Here is a 17576-nt window from a genome sequence, read left to right as displayed (position 1 = left end):
GCAGAGATCGAATGAAGGGTAGAGCCACGGGTCGTAACACATCTGAAATGTTATGTCCACTGTTCAAAGTGCCGTCAATGCGAACAAGAGGTGGCCGAGACGTGTAACCAATGGCACCCCATACCATCACGCATGGTGCTACGCCAGTGTAGCGATGACGAATACACGCTTCCAAAGTCCGGTCACCGCTATGTCGCCAAACACGGAAGCGACCATCATGATGCTGTAAACAGAAACTGGATTCATCCGTAAAAATGACATTTTCCCCTTCGTCCACCCAGGTTCGTCGTTTAGTACACAATCGCAGGAGCTCCTATCTGTGATGCAGCGTCAAGGGTAACCGCAGCCATGGTCTCCGAGCTGATAGTCCATGCTGCTGTAAACGTCGTCGAACTGTTCGTGTAGATGGTTGTTGTCTTTCAGACGTCCCCCTCTGTTGACTCAGGGATCGAGACGTGGCTGCACGATCCGTTACAGCCATGCGGATAAGATGCCTGTCATCTCGAATGCTAGTGATACGAGGCCGTTGGGATCCAGCATGGCGTTCCGTAGTACCCTCCAGAACCCACCGATTCCATATTCTGCTAACAGTCATTGGATATCGACCAACGCGAGCAGAAATGTCGCGATACGATAAACCGCAATCGCGATAGGCTAGAATCCGACCTTTCTCAAAGTCGGAAACGTGATGGTATGCATTTCTCCTCCTTACAAGAGGCATCACAACAACGTTTCACCAGGCAACGCCTGTCAATTGCTTTTTGTGTACGAGAAATCGGTTGGAAACTTTCCTCATGTCAGCACGTTGTAGGTGTCCCCACCGGCGCCAACCCTGTGTGAATGCTCTGAAAAGCTAATCATTTGCATATCACAGCACCTTCTTCCTGTCGGTTAAATTTCGCGTCTGTAGCACATCATCTTCGTGCCGTAGCTATTTTAATGGCCAGTAATGTAGAAGCTGGAAAGAAAAACATAGGTACAAGGAAGGCATCTACGAACAAATCGTGCTTAACAGAAAAATACTTCAGCCGATCGGCGAAATATGGAACTACAAAAAATCCTAGTTAAATTCAAGTATACAGAAATACAAGTACTTATGAGCGAAATAAATAGGAAGTACAGAGAAACTAAAACAAAGTGGATGCATGTGGAGGAGTCGAAAAAGAGATTATAGTGACGTACAGAAATGTCAGACCAAGAAATGATTGTTGACCTCCGAAAGTTCAAAGCAACCTGTGGTGAAATCAAAGGCAACGGCAGTAACAGAAAGAGTGCAATGGGAATTGTACAGCAAAATTCAGAGGAGAGAGCGGGTAAGTGGAAAGAATACAATGAACGCCTGTATGAGGTGGAGCCCTTGTCTGATGAAGTGATAGAAGAAGACACAGGATTTGAGGAGTACGAGATAGAGGGTCCAGTAATTGCATCACAATTTGAAAGAGGTTTGCGCGACTTAAGAACAAGTAATACCGGAATCTGGGGTTAAAACAGGGAAGGGTAGCGTCTTTGATATCAAAACGTCCTTGGTCTCTAGTTCGAACCCCTCCACCGCTTAAATTTTGTGTAAAGATAATCAGCAATGACGTCGTAAGACTTCTGGCATAGTCACACTCATTCAGCCAGCGACCTTGTGAAAAAAAAGGGGGGGGCAGAGCGGAAGAGCGCACAGAGTTTCAGGGCATTCTCTTGCCCTTGTAATGGGAAACTGCCCCAAAAAGCCAGCGATAAACGGCATGAGGATGCAGAAGGAATGAAAACCACTGCATAAAAGACCAGATGCGTATCAATATTACATGTGTCCTGTAATTGAATAAGTGTCATGATGATTTCTCCATTGACAAAAGATTCCAGACTAGTCCCCCATTCGGATCTCCGGGAGGAAACTGGCAGGGGAGAAGGGATCATGCGAAAAAGATTGAATAACGAGCAAAAGGATCAAGTTCTACGAGACGGGACATGGTATATCAGAGGTTTGAAAATATTAGGAAAACTAGAAAATCTGAAAAGGGAATGCTAAGACTCAAATATAGCAACTAGCAAACGCGATGTTCGTCTTAACAGCTGTACCATTTTTTCTATTTTCTGAAATACATGGACACCAAGAGCAGTGTTGGGACTGTCTGTAGCAATCGAAAAATCCTTTGTCGGATACGGATGTGATAGTTGTTGTTGTGGTCTTCAGTCCTGAGACTGGTTTGATGCAGCTCTCCATGCTACCCTATCCTGCGCAAGCTTCTTCATCTCCCAGTACTTACTGCAACCTACATCCTTCTGAATCTGCTTAGTGTATTCATCTCTTGGTCTCCCTCTACGATTTTTACCCTCCACGCTGCCCTCCAATGCTAAATTTGTGATCTCTTGATGCCTCAGAACATGTCCTACCAACCTGTATCTTCTTCTTTTCAAGTTGTGCCACAAACTCTTCTTCTCCCCAATTCTATTCAATACCTCCTCATTAGTTATATGATCTACCCATCTAATCTTCAGCATTCTTCTGTAGCACCACTTGTCGAAAGCTTCTATTCTCTTCTTGTCCAAACTATTTATCGTCCATGTTTCACTTCCATACATGGCTACACTCCATACAAATACTTTGAGAAACGACTTCCTGACACTTAAATGTATACTCGATGTTAACAAATTTCTCTTCTTCAGAAACGCTTCCCTTGCCATTGCCAGTCTACATTTATATCCTCTCTACTTCGACCATCATCAGTTATTTTGCTCCCCAAATAGCAAAACTCCTTTACTCCTTTAAGTGTCTCATTTCCTAATCTAATTCCCTCAGTGTCACCCGACCTGATTCGACTACATTCCATTATCCTCGTTTTACTTTTGTTGATGTACATCTTATATCCCCCTTTCAAGGCTCTATCCATTCCGTTCAACTGCTCTTCCAAGTCCTTTGCTGTCTCTGACAGAAATACAATGTCATCGGCGAACCTCAAAGTTTTTATTTCTTCTGCATGGATTTTAATACCTACTCCGAATTTTTCTTTTGTTTCCTTTATTGCTTGCTCAATATACAGATTGAATAATATCGGGGAGAGACAGCAACCCTGTGTGATGTAATAGAAGTGGAGCATAAAGTAAAGCATTTTTAAATTGAGGAACTCGATTTGTGCTTGGTCGTCCGACGAGCAGATAGTATCTTTACCGGTAAGGTGACACAATGTAGGGGTATCTAGTGCAGAGTGGTGTATGAAACGGCGAAGAAAATTGATCAAACCGAGGAAGTTGCAAAGTTGATTTTAGTAGACGGAATTGTAATGTCATGGATGGCTTGTAGTTTGCCGGGATCGGCCATAAAGCCGTCAGCCGAAATTACGTGACCTTGAAATTTAATGGAAGCCCTGCCAAAATGAGATCTACTGAGGTTCACGGTAACACCTTCTGTAAGAAAAGTTTGCAATAGCATGCGAAGGACAGAATTATGTGCAATTAGAATGTCGTCAATGTAAGAGGTGAATCGGGCTTTTAATTCATTTGGAAGAATAGTATTCATCGCACGGATGAAAGCAGCGGAGCTAATTGTTAAACCAAAATGTAATTTACAAAACTGATAGCAATTACCGAAACAAAGGAAAGCAGTGTATTTTCTGCAAGTAGGATGCAGTTGAATTTGCCAGAATCCAGATTTTAGGTCCAGAGTAAAATACACTTCTGGAAATTGAAATAAGAACACCGTGAATTCATTGTCCCAGGAAGGGGGAAACTTTATTGACACATTCCTGGGGTCAGATACATCACATGATCACACTGACAGAACCACAGGCACATAGACACAGGCAACAGAGCATGCACAATGTCGGCACTAGTACAGTGTATACCCACCTTTCGCAGCAATGCAGGCTGCTATTCTCCCATGGAGACGATCGTAGAGATGCTGGATGTAGTCCTGTGGAACGGCTTGCCATGCCATTTCCACCTGGCGCCTCAGTTGGACCAGCGTTCGTGCTGGACGTGCAGACCGCGTGAGACGACGCTTCATCCAGTCCCAAACATGCTCAATGGGGGACAGATCCGGAGATCTTGCTGGCCAGGGTAGTTGACTTACACCTTCTAGAGCACGTTGGGTGGCACGGGATACATGCGGACGTGCATTGTCCTGTTGGAACAGCAAGTACCCTTGCCGGTCTAGGAATGGTAGAACGATGGGTTCGATGACGGTTTGGATGTACCGTGCACTATTCAGTGTCCCCTCGACGATCACCAGTGGTGTACGGCCAGTGTAGGAGATCGCTCCCCACACCATGATGCCGGGTGTTGGCCCTGTGTGCCTCGGTCGTATGCAGTCCTGATTGTGGCGCTCACCTGCACGGCGCCAAACACGCATACGACCATCATTGGCACCAAGGCAGAAGCGACTCTCATCGCTGAGGACGACACGTCTCCGTTCGTCCCTCCATTCACGCCTGTCGCGACACCACTGGAGGCGGGCTGCACGATGTTGGGGCGTGAGCGGAAGACGGCCTAACGGTGTGCGGGACCGTAGCCCAGCTTCATGGAGACGGTTGCGAATGGTCCTCGCCGATACCCCAGGAGCAACAGTGTCCCTAACTTGCTGGGAAGTGGCGGTGCGTAGGATCCTACGGTCTTGGCGTGCATCCGTGCGTCGCTTCGGTCCGGTCCCAGGTCGACGGGCACGTGCACCTTCCGCCGACCACTGGCGACAACATCGATGTACTGTGGAGACCTCACGCCCCACGTGTTGAGCAATTCGGCGGTACGTCCACCCGGCCTCCCGCATGCCCACTATACGACCTCGCTCAAAGTCCGTCAACTGCACATACGGTTCACGTCCACGCTGTCGCGGCATGCTACCAGTGTTAAAGACTGCGATGGAGCTCCGTATGCCACGGCAAACTGGCTGACACTGACGGCGGCGGTGCACAAATGCTGCGCAGCTAGCGCCATTCGACGGCCAACACCGCGGTTCCTGGTGTGTCCGCTGTGCCGTGCGTGTGATCATTGCTTGTACAGCCCTCTCGCAGTGTCCGGAGCAAGTATGGTGGGTCTGACACACCGGTGTCAATGTGTTCTTTTTTCCATTTCCAGGAGTGTAGATTGCCGTTCCGTGAAATGTTTGCAAGAGCTCTTCCAGCGTTTGCGGACGATCGGTTTCAGTAATAATGATTTTTTTTATCTAACGTGAACCCAACACAGGACGAAGTGAGCCATCTTTCTTGTTACCAATGTGAAGAGAGTTGATATATTGATTAACGGCTGGTTCAAAGAGAGTGCTGAAAAGAATATCCTGAAACTATTGGCGCTCTTCGTCGGTCGAAGCTTTACATTCATTCACCTTAGTGTTGATCGTCTGCACAATGTCAGAATCTACTTCCTCAGGGATATTGTTGCTACGGAAATACGTGTCTGTAAAGAATGTTGTGTGCCAGTTAGTGTTCTTAGAAGCTGAAATGACCTCTACTCTGTTAACGTCTTGCTCCCCAACTGACGTCAGTTGTTAAGAGAGGAACGATCCAGATATTAGCATGAAATGTGTGATCAGCAAGTATAGAAGATAGGTGGCTTTGCAGTTTCATATCTACTCCATTGTTACAGATTGCGCCTCGGACTTTCGTCTTACCAAGTAGAAAAGTAAGACAGGCACTGTCAGAGTTAAATTTTTGGAATGCTGTTTCATTTATCACTGATACTGTTGACCCAGAGTCGATCACTGCAGAAAATAAAAACAAACCAATTTTAATTTCTACACCTGGATGAGAAATACTCTTTTGAGTTTGATGTCTATCTTGTAATAAGGTGCCCCTAATGTTGTCGAAGGTTATTACGTTTTTACTGAACAGTATTACTCGTATGAGTAGAAGAATCGCATTGCACGTTTTCCGATTGAACAGCGGCGGTAGTTTATAGTCACGCATTGCTAGAGAGCTGATTGGTGGCAGAAGATTGCTGTGTTGGTTCAATTATATGTACTGTACGGTTGTTTTGGTCTGCAGAATGCCATGGTGGTTGGAAACCAACGTTAGGTTCATTAAGAATGAACTGATACTGCGGGGGCTGATTGTGATGAAACTTTCTGTTGCCACAATTACTCTTAAATTGTTGATTGTTCCCTTCTTGCTTGTGGCAAAAATTTCTTTGCTGTTGATCGTTTCGATGTGACTGTGATCATTGGTTTTTGTGGTAGAAGTTATTCCCTTGCGGTCGCGTAAAATCACTGGACTGGGCTGTACTGGCAAAGCCTGGCGGTGGCACATTGGCCTTTGGTTCCGCTTGTCGACCGTAGTGCTGCTGGATATTTCCGGGCTGCTGCAAGAACTGCGGCTGGAAACTGTGATTGTTGGCGCCGAAATTCTGATATAGTTGCTGCTGCTGACTATACTTGTTATCAAAATGTTGTCTCCTATTAAAATGTTCATGAAACTCGTTATCGGAAGACAATCTTTTATTTCTCTTGCTATGGAATGGGCGGGATTGGTCGCTGTAACAGGATGAGGAGTTACCTTGATTTCTGTTATTGAAGTTTTTATTGACAAATGAGTAGTCCGATTGTTGAATTTCTAATAATTGTAATAAGTCCTTTACATATACTGGTGGAGCCCCTCCACGCCCACACCATGGTCAACTCAAAAGGTCTACTGCCATTCTTGCATAACGGTTAGTTTTCAATAAAGTGAGGTGTCGCAGGATGTGGGTACTGCGATGTTTGCGTACGTCTGGTTAAGGTTAACCATTAATACGCGCTCATCTGGAGACAGATTGGGTCGAAAGTCGAACGAAGGGTAGCGGTTTGAAGGGCAGAGAAAAAAAGTGCCACGGCAAGAGCCAAGGGAAAAAATCCTCTGCGACAGTTAAGTCGGGTGGTAAGAGCAGTAGCGGATGTTTTGCTGCCTGCGATAGGTCATGCAGGGGTAGGCTTTGTTAGTATTGGGTATCATGCATGTCGATACCTTTGACGTTGTGCGGTGCTGTTGCTCGGAGGCTGCCGCTGTGTGACGGTGTTGAACTCTCGGTCAGCGTCAGCAACCTGCAGCCATTAAGTTTATCATCTTTTTGTGTCCGATAGGTCTATCAGATGCACAGTGTAGGGTGGTGTGGGCGAATTGTTTGTGCGTCAGTGGGCGAGCTCGTCGGCTTCCCTGCTGTAGCCTGTTGGTCGGTTTTAATAGCAACTGGTATTTCCAGTCAACCTAGCTGATATGCAGGGGTTTGCCGACGTTTGCCGCTTGTTGGTGTATGTTAGCTTGCCATAGGCGGTTATGCCCTAGCTATTAGTGTCTTTGGCCGCTTATGCTTCCACCTATGGTTGTGATCGTAGTTTCCCAGAGTAAGGATGAAAGGATTGTTCGAGTGTCTGGAGTTCCTTTATAGTCGTGTGGCGTGTTTTTTTGAATACTTCCCCGAGGGTTACAAGGCGGTATTCATTATGAAGATCCACGGTGCGTGTGTAGCGAGGACCGTTGCTAATGATTCGTAGCACTTTGTTCTGTATGATTTGCAGGCGGCGCAGTCGTGTAGGAATGCGTATCCTCAGACGGGAGCTGCGTACGTCATCAGAGGTCTAATCAGTGTCATGTATATGATTCAGTGTGCTTTCCCTGTTGAACATTGGGTAGAGATGTTTGAGCCTCGCGTGCGCTCTGTTGGCAACGTATTCGATGTGGTCCCCCCATGTAAGTTTCCGATCCAGCCAGACACCGAAATATCTTTCTCCCGGAAACGTACTGGGCGTGTATGTAGTGTTATCTGTCTACTGTGTTCATGTTTGCGCAGCAGTTTCGGTCTGCGTGTAAAGAGAACTGCTTCGCACTTGTCGACGTTTACTTCAATACGCCATCGTCCCAACCAAGGCTCGGTAGTTCTGAGTGCCGTCTGTAATCGTGAATTAATGTTCGACGGTTTCCAGTCTTGCGAAGGATGGCTGCGTCATCCGCGTAGATGGTTAACGTCGTGTTTTGTGTTGCTGGGATGTAGTTAATGTACAGGTTGAACAAGATGGGCCTTAGGATGCTTCCCTGGGGTACTCTAGCTTGGATACCGTGTTGTGTTGATTGTTTACCCCGCACGTCAATGTTGAAACATCTGTTCGTCAGATATGAGTGTATGAGACATAAAAGTCCGTCCGGGAAACCAGGTTCTCTTAGTTTGCATATAAGGCCTTGTGCCAGAGACGGCCCCTGTGGCTTTGTTCATGTTGTACCCGTGTGTTATACGTTTGACTACGCGGAGGAGTTGTTGTGTTGTCGAGTGGTGATTCCTAAAGCCAATATGTTCTAGTCTTAGGGTGTCATTGGCGATGCAGTGCCTAGTGATGCCTTTAAATATTACCTTCTCAACAATCTTGCTGAGCGAGCACAGCAGACTGATGGGTCTGTAATTTTGTGGGACGGAGTGGTCTTTCCATGGCTTCCTGAACATCAGGACCTCGGCCGCCTTCCAAAAGTAAGGGAAGCGTTGGTGTGTCAGGATGGCATTAGTTATGTGTGTAAGGTATTCTACGACTTTACCCGTGAACTCCTGGAGGACACGGTTTTCAATGCCATCGGACCCAGGGGCTTTCCTAGTGTTCGTATGCTTGATAGCCGATGTAATTTCATTTGTGATGGTGCGTCTAATTTCATTGCACGTGGGCTGGGCTACAAGTCATGTAACTTCCTGGTCCGTTTCAAGTGTGAATACTGGATCCTAAGGAGCCAGATTCGGCATGAAAGACGCTGCAAGTGTTGTGGACGTAAGCTCTGCCTTCTCCGTCGCCGAGTAATCTGGGCCGTCTGGTCCTTGTATCGTGGGAATGTAGTGTTTCTCCCTGGTCAATTGTCTGGCTAGCTTCCACACGCCAGGGCGTGTGGTATCTAGCCCAGCGAGTTTCTGTCCCCATTGTTCTTTTCTAAATGTCTGTATTTTGTCCCGAATTGTACCGTGGAGTCTTTTGACAGGCAGTTTATAGATCGGGCGCCTGGAGCACTGACAGTATCTCTTGAGGCTGTTTCTCATTGAGAGAAAACCCAGGATCTCCTGGGACAGGGCCGTTGAGTGTTGTTTTGGTGTTGTAAGTGGAATGGTGTCAGTCATTGCGTCCTGGACGGCAGTAGTAAGAGCCTCCACGGCCTCATCGATTTGTTGCATGTTGTTGATTTCGTGGGTGTCAAGAATACGACTATCAAGCGTTTCCTTGAACAGTGTCCAATTCGCGCGCTTGTAGTTCAGTATCCTGCGTGGTTCTGTGTGCTGCTGTGTTTCTTCCGTGTGCAGTATTACAGACAAGGCATGTGGTCTGAGTCCAGATCATTTTCAACCGTAAGGTTCAGTGTGTATTTGATGCCCTTGATGAGGGCAATGTCACGAATGTAAGGACGTCCAGCCCAAGTATAATGTAGTTTCGGCCTAGTGCGTGTTCGCATAGTTTCTTGCCGTTGGCGGTACGTATTCGTGAGTTCCAGTCGGGGTGTTTTGCGTTTAGGTCTCCAGCGGCGATTAGCCGCGGTGCTATGTTGAGAACTGTGCTGATATCGCGTGTGTCTCTAGGAGGATTGTAAAGCGATACCAGTGCGGTGTTGGCTCCGTTGAACTTGACCCTGACGGCCGTGGCCTCTTGTCTCTCAAGCGCAGGGAGCTCGACGTTCGTGTGTGCTATGTCTTTGTGTATGATGATTGCTGTGCCGTCGCCCTTCCTGCCATCCGCTCGGTCGATACGAGAAAAAGACAACAGCCTGGGATGTTTAGGTCTTTGCGAGGCGTAAGCAATGTTTCGTACACACAGGGAGATTCGGATACCCTTTCGCTCTATGAACGCGACCACTTCGGCTCTTTTGTTTACGATCCCTTCGGCGTTCCAAAACAGGATCTGTGAGTTAGTGTTAGCGTCTGCGTTTCGGGACTGGTGTGGTGTATTATCTATGCAGTTGTGTGAAAAGTGGAGTGATATTGGCTTGGATGCTATTCCAGTTCAGCGAGCCCGACATGAACTGCGTGAAGAGCTGTGTAACACACCCCATAATCTTTATTTCGGTGGCCGTGAGTCCAGGGAATAATGTCTCCATTATTCTCCGGAATGTTGAGATAATATTGGGTGTGTCGGCCTTTGAGTTGTTGGTCGTGTTAGTGGCCGCTGGTGCTTGTGTTGGCGTCAGATAAGGGCTGCCTTGTGTGTCTGTTGTTTGAGTGACGGTTGTGTGCGCCTGTGTGGTGTCTGTGGTGAGGGGGTGTGTTGTACGGGTCGTTGTGTTGGTATCCGGATTGTGTTCGTGAAGATTGGTGTTCTGTTGTCTGCGTGCTTGTTGTGGTGTGGTCGTGTTCCTCCTGTTTCGATTGTTTCTCCTTGTCCTTCTCTGGCGTTGTGGTAGTCCCAGTGTTGGTGCATCTTCTGTAGCCCGAGATGGGCTGAAGCCCGCGATCATGGGGGGGGGGGGGTAGGGTGGTGTTATTATTGGTGTTGTGTGGTGTACCCGATGCGGGCGTGGTGTTGGGTGTTGTGTTTCTCTGTTGTGTGTCTGTTGCTGGGGGAGTGTGTTGTGCGAGTCCTGAGCTCTGAGGCTCCTCTGGCCGTCCCGCATTGCTGGAGCTGCCAGCGACCACTCCAGCGAAGGATATTCCACTTCTTACTGGGCGCGGGGGCGGTTTTGGAGCTGCGATGCCCGTAGTTTTGGTATTTTACGCCTCAGAGCTTCTTTGTACGCAATGCAGCCTCTGTAGTTGGCCGGATGGGCCGCACCACAGTTGGCGCATTTGCGTGGTGCTGTGTTGGGCAGTTTGCACTGTTGCACTGTGTGACCACCAGCGCATTTGCGTCAACTGGGAGCCAGACCGCATCGGATACCCGCGTGCGCAAAGCGCTGGCAGTTGTGGCATTGTTGGGGGGGGGGGGAGGGGGGTGCGGCGTGTTGTAGACTTCTACACTGACGACCATGTGAAGAAATAATTTTATCAACAGGTCGCGGGATTTGGCCGTGTCGGCCAACTGCGCCATTTAGTTGTGAGATGGTCTCGCTGCGCCCAACTCTGTCATTCGGTTTACACGAATGCACTCGCTTCCGAGGGCGGTGAGTTCCTCGTGTACCGTCTCGATTTGGGTTCGTAAATCTAACCCGTTGATCACGTACTGCTGTGTTTTTTCCAGGACTGTCCTGTACGTGAAATGTTCTGCCTTCCTTTCTTTCAGAAACTCCATCAGATTCGAGTAATCTGTTTCGTTTGCAGCGTACAGTGCGGCGTGGTCCCCGGAGACTTTTGAGTGGAATGGAGTGTTTTTTTTTAATTAAAATCTTTGTTTAGGAGACTAAGGTCTCCTTAGCTGTGTATAATGACTGGTGGGAAGCCAGCCGAGCATTTATTCGGATTCTGCGTAGCTCCTTGTACACTACTGAACATTAAAATTGCTACACCACGAAGATGACGTGTTACAGACGCGACATGTAACCGACAGGAAGAAGATGCTGTGATATGCAAATGATTAGCTTTTCAGGGCATTCACACAAGGTTGGCGCCGGTCGCGACACGTACAACGTGCTGACATGAGGAAAGTTTCCAACCCATTTCTCATACACAAACAGCAGTTGACCGGCGTTGCCTGGTGGAACGTTGTTGTGATGACTCGTGTAAGGAAGAGAAATGCGTACCATCACGTTTCCGACTTTGATAAAGGTCGGATTGTAGCCTATCGCGATTGCGGTTTATCGTATCCCGACATTGCTGCTCGCGTTGGTCGAGATCCAATGACTGTTAGCAGAATATGGAATCGGTGGGTTCTGGAGGGTACTACGGAACGCCATGCTGGATCCCAACGGCCTCGTATCACTAGCAGTCGAGATGACATGCATCTTATCCGCATGGCTTTAACGTATCGTGCAGCCACGTCTGTATCCCTGAGTCAACAGATGGGGAATTTTCCAAGACAACAACCATCTGCACGAACAGTTCGACGACGTTTGCAGCAGCATGGACTGTCAGCTCGGAGACCATGGCTGCAGTTACCCTTGACGCTGCATCACAGAGAGGAGCGCCTGCGATGGTGTACTCAACGACGAACCTGGGTACAACAATGGGTAACCGTTATTTTTTCGGATGAATCCAGGTTCTGTTTACAGCATCATGATGGTCGCATCCATGATTGGCGACATCGCGGTGAACGCACATTGGAAGCGTGTATTCGTCATCGCCATACTGGCGTATCACCCGGCGTGGTGGTATGGGGTGCCACTGGTTACACGTCTCGGTCACCTATTGTTCGCATTCACGGCAATTTGAACAGTCGACGTTACATTTCAGATGTGTTACGACGCGTGGGTCTCTACCCTTCATTCGATCGCTGCGAAACCCTACATTTCAGCAGTATAATGCACGACCGCATGTTGCAGGTCCTCTACGGGCCTTTCTGGATACGGAAAATGTTTGACTACTGTCCTGGCCAGCACATGCTCCAAATCTCTCACCAACTGAAAACGTCTGGCCAATGGTGGCCGAGCAACTGGCTCGTCACAATACGCCAGTCACTGCTCTTGATGAATTGTGGTATCGTGTTGAAGCTACCTGTACAGTCCATCCAAGCTCTGTTTGAATCAATGCCCTGCTGTATCACTGCCGTTATTACGGCCAGAGGTGGTTGTTCTGGGTACTGATTTCTCAGGATCTATGCACCCAAATTGCGTGAAAATGTAATCACATGTCAGTTCTAGTATAATATATTTCTTACGTCGTGAATCACAGTAGAGCAGCGATTAGCAGTCTAACAACACTTTATTACATAGTCACAGAACATACAATACAACAAGTCAAAGATACACTGTCCTAAGAGTGAACAAACAGTCTCTCACTTGCCCGAAGTACATCACTCTGTGACATCCTCCCCACCCTGGTCGACCTCCAAAGGTACGGCCAGCTGCACAGGACGGCTAATGATGAGACCTTCTGGTGTCCGGAGTATTATCGTCCTTACCCTGCCGTCTCTTCCTGGTAGTACCTTTTCTATCCTGGCCTTCTTCCACATATGTCGCGGACGAAGGTCGTCATGGATCAGCACGATGTCGCTAGGGTGAAAGGGGATGACTCGTCCCGATGGGCGTTTAACTTCATGGTACTTCCGGAGTTCCAATAGGTGTTCTTTAATCCAACGGTTCCAAAAACTGTCACAGAGTTGCTCTTTCAGTCGGAATTCCTTTGTTAAATTCGTGCTCGCTGAAGGCTCTGGTCCCGTCGGAATAGTCGTAAGTTTTTCTCCCGTCAGAAAATGGGAAGGTGTGAGTGCATCACAATCAACTCCTGGTGTGATGGGCCTGGAGTTCACCGCGGCTTCAATACTGATCAAGGTGGTGTTCAGTTGTTCCTCAGTGAGCCTTGCGAGTCCCAATACCTTCCGTAGGCAACGCTTTACAGTGCCCACCATTCTTTCCCACCATCCTCCCCACCAAGCTGCCCAGGAGAGAATGAATTTCCAAGTAATACCGTGGTGGGCGAGGAACTGATAAGTTTTTGTGGTGGTTAATGCCTTCCAAAGTTTGGCAAGTTCCATATTCGTGGCGTGGAATGTTTTCGCGTTATCTGTACATGTCGTGTGGGGTAGTCCACGTCTTCCGTCGAATCGCTAAAGTGCGTTGTCCGTTGACAAGTCTGTACAGAGTTCGAGGTGTACAGCTCGTGTGGTAGCACATGTGAAAAGAGTGATATATGACTTGCGCGTTTCCTTCCCCACTTTGATGAACAGTGGGCCAGCAAAGTCTATTCCGGTTACAGCAAATGGTTTGGCAGGCGAAACTCGTTCAGGTGGCAGCGGTGCTTCGATCTGCTGCCCTCGTGGATTCTTCAAGATCTTGCATGCGAGGCATGAGTGTAGGATTCTTTTGATGGCCTGACGAGCTCCAAGGATCCAAAATTCGGTTCGTAGTTCGGATAGTACAGAACGAACACCAAAGTGATGAAGGCGGATGTGTGTGTCTCGAATAACCAATTGTGTGAACTGGTGGGAACCGTCAAGGAGTACAGCATGTTTTTGTTCCCTATTTAGGCTAGTGCACTGCAGTCGACCTCCTAGTGCACTGCAGTCGACGTCCTAGACGTATCAGTCCATCTTCTAAGAAAGGATTGTATCGTGCGATTTTTGACTCTTTTGGCAGTGGTAAGTCATTCTGACGTGCATGTAATTCGCTGGGGAAGGAATCTCTCTGGCCCACTCGAATCCAATACATTTTGGCAGCTGATAATTCGGTGGCTGCTAATTCTCCTGAAGATTTATTCTTCTGACGAATGTTGTGTAGTAAGCGGAGAGTACATGCTGTGATACGAATGAGCTTCCAGTATGAGCTGAATTTAAGTAAGTTCAAAAGGCTGGTTGGCGTAGATATCGACAAAACTTGGCTCTGGGTTTTCTTCCTCTTTTCTTCGGGAGGAAGTCGTACCATCGTTGGAGTATCGTTTGGCCAGCATTCAGGATGGCGTGTAAGCCAAGGCGGTCCATGCCACCAAATATCCAGAGAATTCATTTGGTAACCGAGGAGTCCACGTGAGAGGTGGTCAGCAGGATTGTCTGGTCCTGAGCAATGTTTCCATTGCGTGGGAGTCGTGTGCGTTTGTATCTCAGTTACACGATTACAAACGAAGGTCTTCCGTCTGTTAGGATCACAGCGAATGCAACTTAGTGTTATTATCGAATCCGTCCACAATATCGCATGGGCAATTTTAACGTCTGTTGCGCGGCAAAAGTAACATAATAGTCTGGTCCCAACTACTGACGCTAAAAGTTCGAGTCGAGGCAATGTCACCTTCTTAATAGGACCAAGTCTGTTCTCGCTATAGACTAAATGGGTTACGACGTCATCATCTAAGACGGTACGAATGTACAAAGCTGCTCCATATGCCTTTTCCGAGGCGTCACAGAATACGTGCAGTTGATAGTCTCTTCCATGAGCTGTAGCTATCCATCTAGGGACATGTATATGTGACAATGAAGGTAAGCTAGATATCCAAGTGCGCCATCGTGCCCCTAAGTCCCAGGGCATAAGTTCATCCCAGCCAATTCCTCGGCACCATGTGTCCTGGAATAGCAATTTCCCAACAAGAGAAACAGGGGAAAACACTCCGAGTGGGTCATAGAATTTAGCCGTACATTGTAAAAGGAGTCGTTTGGTGGCTGGCTCTTCTGACGACCATCTGATGATTTCGCTAGGGTCGATACAGAAGTAGTCACCTGCAGTGTTCCAGTCTACGCCTAAAACTTGAGTCTGGGTGTGGAGTTCTCGCCCTTCTGCCCTCCAGATAGTGTGGAGTTGTTCACAGTTGGTAGTCCATTTTGATAAGGGGAGACTGATCAATTTCATTAGGGTTACAAGTTCATAGTATATAGTTATAACCAAATTGTCACCTTATACTGAGATCACAAAGTCGTCCATGTATGCAGTCTTCTTTATAAGTGGCGCTACGGTGGGAAATGCTGTCATACACTTGTCGGCAAGTTCTCTTAGTGTTGCAGAAAGTAAAAATGGGCTGCAGGTCAGGCCGAATGGGAGTCTGTTAAAACGGTATTCTGTTAGTTCGTCCGTCGTTTGAAGATTTCCTGTTTGATCCTGGCTAATTTTGAACCAGAAAAATCTGGTTCAGTCTTTGTCCTTTTCGTTCAAGGGTAATTGAAGGAAAGCTTGTGTGATGTTCGCGACGATAGCCGTAGAATATAGTCTGAAACGCAGTAAAATTTCCAGAATCTCTGGTAATAGGTTCGGTCCTACTTCTAATACCTCATTCAGAGTAGGTGCATTGTTTTCGTGAGATGAGGCGTCAAAGACTATTCTCCACTTAGTGGTTCCGTATTTCTCCTTCCTCACAGCATGATGAGGGAGATAAAATAGCTCCTTTCCTGAGAGAGGGGTGGGAGCGACCTCTACTTGCCCCTTCGTAATGTAGTCTAGCATAAGATAGAAACACATTTGCTTAAAGGTCTCTTGACGTTGAAATCTTTCCCTAAGGTGTTTGAATCGTTTTTCCGCGATCGGTCTGTTGCTCGAAAGCACTGTATGTTGCCTTTTGGGAAGTGAAACCACTGGTCGATGATCCTTTATGGAGAAAGATGCTCCAAACTCTTCAAGAAGTCTCGTATCCTTGTTGTTCACAGGTAGATCCTGATCGGCAGTAATCCCTATAGTTTCCAAGTCCGAAAAGCGTCTGAAATCATTGTCAGAGTGCAGAGGAGACCGGTCAGTCTGAGCAAAATTTACCACGGCTGCATGCACACAGGCTTGTGACTTGTTACCACTAAGTATCCAGCCAAACAGAGAAGGAACTAGCACAAAGGTTTCGAGATGCGTGTGGGCGAATTGTGCTTCACTATCTTCCAAGAAAAATCGCCTCCTACAAGAATCTCCACGGGAAGATCTTCTGTTGAATCGGTTTTCGGATCTGCTAGCGTAATCTTACGGGCATCTGGCAAACTCTTTATATGTTGTGGAACCGAAAGCTGGTGAGAAATAACGTGAGTACTTTCGAAGGCAGTAAGTGACACTGAAGAATTCTGCCAAAGCCCCTTCATATTAAACTGAACAAGCCTGCGGTGGCGTGGGCGTGTAGCGTTTGATTCAAAGGAACAAACGGTTAGTTCATGTCGGTCTACCGTTTGCAATTTGAGATCATCGATCAGCGATTTTGCTATGAAGCTGGACTGACTACCTGCGTCCAGTAGACATCGCGTTGTCCTGCTCAATCCTGTAGGTCCTGAGACGCATACTTGAGCTGTCTGAAGGTACGTGTATCCGTGGGGAACGACAGATACCTTTCCCACGGAAGTAGCGTAAGTCTAACCCGCAGGACTCCTAATATCCTTTCGTTCCTCACAAATGGACTTATGATGCAGGCTTTTACAGTTAACACACCGAACCTTTTCTTTCTTTTTGCAATTTGACACTTTGTGCCCACGTGGAAGACAAAGAAAGCATCTATTTGCTAGTTTCAATTTATCTATTCGATCATTAACGCGTATGATCTTCTTACAGTCTTGCGCCCAATGACCGCCAGATTCACAAAAGACGCAGAATGGTTTCTTTACGCTGGTATCCTTCGGAGTCGATCTTTTAGATTTCGCGTGTACGTGCAGTGTGGACGCTGTGGGAAGGTTACTGGAAGTGCTGGGAAATTCACTGCGTGGTAAGCGCCCCGTCGACTTCCTCGTTCAGAAACTCCATCAGTTGCAAAATGTCCTCTTCGGATATTCCCGTACGCTTGGCGTGAATTATCCAGCGGCGGCATATGTCATCCGGAAAAGCGCGAAAAATTTTCGCCGCGAGGACTCGGCCGTATCCGGTCACGTCTTCCCCAAGTGCCCGAAGAGCTTAAATACGTCGCTGGCATTCAATGATTGTTGAATTACGTTCCTTTGGGGTGGACAGCTGAATTGTTTTTATGGCTTCGAGATAATCTAAGTGGGCTTGAATTATTCGATTCATGTTGCCATAACGCGCTCTGAGAATCCTCTTCGTTTCTGCGTACGTCTCGGCCGTCACCGCAATACCGTCCACTAAATGTTTTGGTTCTCCGGAGAGATAGCCGCGAAGAAAAATGTGTTTATTAATTGTAGTTACCGTCGGATCGTTGTCAACCGACTGCTCAAACTGCTCCCAGAATCGTGCCCATGTCTC

The sequence above is a fragment of the Schistocerca nitens genome, chromosome 8, assembly GCF_023898315.1.
Source record: "Schistocerca nitens isolate TAMUIC-IGC-003100 chromosome 8, iqSchNite1.1, whole genome shotgun sequence".
In the NCBI taxonomy this organism is placed as follows: Eukaryota; Metazoa; Arthropoda; class Insecta; order Orthoptera; family Acrididae; genus Schistocerca; species Schistocerca nitens.
Note: the sequence above shows the minus strand (reverse complement) of the source record.